This window comes from Solanum lycopersicum, chromosome 1 (assembly GCF_036512215.1).
Source record: "Solanum lycopersicum chromosome 1, SLM_r2.1".
NCBI classification, from domain to species: domain Eukaryota; kingdom Viridiplantae; phylum Streptophyta; class Magnoliopsida; order Solanales; family Solanaceae; genus Solanum; species Solanum lycopersicum.
In genome coordinates this window covers 20,818,008-20,821,077 of record NC_090800.1, presented here as the reverse complement: position 1 = coordinate 20,821,077, position 3,070 = coordinate 20,818,008, and positions in this window count along the sequence as shown.

Below are 3,070 nucleotides of genomic sequence, written 5' to 3'. Positions count from 1 at the left end.
ATAATAAATAAATTAGTTGATATAGTGTAGCCTTCTAAAAGGGGTGAGAGTAAGAATATTTTCTTTGATTGCAAGGGCTAAAGAGGTATATTCACATGGGATGAGAATTGGATTTAGAGACACATGATTTCACCCATATTTTCTTTGATTATGGTAATATAGTGTCACAACATCATCATATTGGTTAAAAACTATTGGATAAATCTTGAGAAAGGAGTGAACGATCGTTCATCTCGAGTATGATAATTAGTTCTTTGTGGTTTTGAGTTTGATAATGAATATGGTAGAATTTTTAGCAAAAGATATGATAAGGTCGATGGAGAGGTGATCAATGATAAGCTAAGATACGTGAAATTCATAAAGATATTCAATATATGAACTAATATTTGTAGATAATGGGATTGTGTTACATGGCTGGGATTTTAAAAAAAAATCAAGTTTTTCATTGTGAGTTTAGATTTGTTGTTTGTCAAGGTATGAATTGATAATGGGTAAGAAATGATTGATCACATTAAATATGGAGCATTTAGAAGGACTTAAAAATAATTTGAGTATTAATTTTGTTACTTTTTATTGCTATGCCTAAATGGGATTTCACATTAATTATTTGATTTAGAGGATGAGGTAAAAATATCATGAGTTGTTGGTCAAAGAATAAGATTGGTAAGCGAGTAAAAAAAAAAGAAGTTTGGTATGTTGAAGATTTCAATATAGTTAGAAGCACCATGGGAGGAATTTAAGAGATGTGAAGTATAAGACCTCTCATATAGAGTCTTGGTTAGAAGTTGAAGGATGTATAAATTTTTCATTCATAAGTTCTCATATGACTAAGGATGTGAATTATTCGGTATATACTTATTAGGAATTTATCAACAATTTTTATGAAGATTGGATTTTTATTATATGAAAAACTATGAGGTGTTTACAATTATGTGTTCTTATGTGGAGTTAAATTGTTCACATGATGATAAATAATTTATTTATGTTCAACAGTGTGGACCTACAATTTTACATAATTAATGAGGATTTGAGGAGATTTAAGCTATTTATTTATGGAAGATACAAACTATTATGATGTGTTACATACGCATTTGACAGTGAGTATAGGTTATGAGCTTTTGGTATCGAATTATTGGAGTGACCACAGTTATTATTTTTGTGTGTTGGTATGAGGCATATGATGGTGTGACTAATAGTTAAAATTGGTATCTGAAGAATTATGTGGATTTGAATTGAGTGTTATTCAATTGTTGTGTTTTGATGGTAATGTACTTTTTGATTTAAAATTTGTATTATCAGTCTTGAGGGTAGCTTGTACTTGTCATTACATGCATAAATGAAATGAAAGGGAGTCATAATTCAAAAATTAAATAAAATTTGGAGGCGATAATGTGCTTGGTAAGAAAACATTGTAACGAGAGACTGTTTGAGAGTAAGGTAAATGATTGGTGTAGTTATGATGTTTGTTAGTATTAGGAGTTTTGACTTTAGTGGTGTACTATGAGAAATATGTGGGGTTTGAAAATTGAGATTTTGTGAGATTGTAATGGAGATCAGACTAGGTGATTGTGGTTGGATAAAAATTATATAAATAGAGTAAGAAGAATAAGAATGTTTGATATGGTCACTATGAAAGAAGTATCAAGTGTAATATGGACTTTGAGTTTGTATATTCTAATATGGTCATTTACTTCGTTTTGGATATGGTTTGGAGTGTGATTCACTACTTATACCTACATGTGTTTTCATATCTATGGGTGTATCCATAGTGGTGGATCGGGTGTACCGATCCTGCGATGTCCTCTTGGTAGGATAGGATGCTTGGAAAGACTAGGTAATTTTAGATATGACATATTTAACGTTGTCTTGGAACAGTTGAAATATACTTGTGGTTCTACATATACGACCTTACTTATGAGAACTTATATAAAAGCTACTATGAAGAGTTACAATTGTTAAAGCATATTGGTAGAGATTCTACATTTTGAAGTGTATCGCATGTTGGGTGGTTACTTGATCTTATTTCTTTTCATTGGGTTAGATAACTTTGATCCCCCCTTGATGAGCAACAATATCTAAAAGTCGGATTTTTATAACTTAAGCTCATGAAAAAAAATTGTGTTGTGAAAAGGAAATCTAGAAAAGATTTGTGATGGTTTGTGCAGTACGAAGGTATGGTGGTTGGGTGAGATTAAATTCTTCTCGTAGTATGTATCGATTCGGAAGTCTATCGTGGTTATGTGAGAAACGATTCTTCATGATGATTGTATTAAGGACCAGTGGGTTTGAGTTTAGATTGAGTTCATCAGTTAGTTTGTGGCTTGATAATCACTCTTGATTTAGAAATCCTCCAAAGTTTGTTTTGAAAGTTCAGTTTGTAGTAGTTGATCCTAATAGAATGATTTTAAGGAGGATCTTACTTGGAGATATGAATATCGACTCGGGAAGATCATACCTCAAATTGTTGGTAACATTGTTTATTTTTCTTTCTTCTTCCTTAAGTTCGAGGACGAACATGATTTTTAGTGGTGGATATTGTAATGACCCGATAGGCTATTTTTGAAAATTTTGAACTATTCGTTTAACTTGAGTTAATTAATTTATTAGTAATTGTAGGTAATTGACTAAATAAAGAGTTAATGGGCTAAAGTAATAATCTGTTTAAGACCTTATACCCTTTAACCTATATTTAATAAAATAAGTGGGTAAGATCCATCACTCAAAATAAATAATTCAGAAAAAAAAGGAAAAAGAAGAAAAGCGGATGGCTTGAGGAGTCCGAATGCGAAAATCGGAAAGCTACACAATCATGTAATGCAAAATCTTTATTTTTCTACAGTTGAATTGGAAGGGAATAGAACGTGTACTATAGTTGTAAGTTGGGGTTACTATGTTCGATTCGTACACTCAAAACAACTCCATGCTGCAACTTTCAAGGATTTTATCCAGCAGCTTCAGGTGAGTCACTTTGAATGTAGTGTTCCCAACATTATAGTTGTGATAAAAAAAAAAGGCAGTGGAGTTTCTTAAAATTGCAAGTAAATTTGATTACAATGGTCGTATTAGTTAG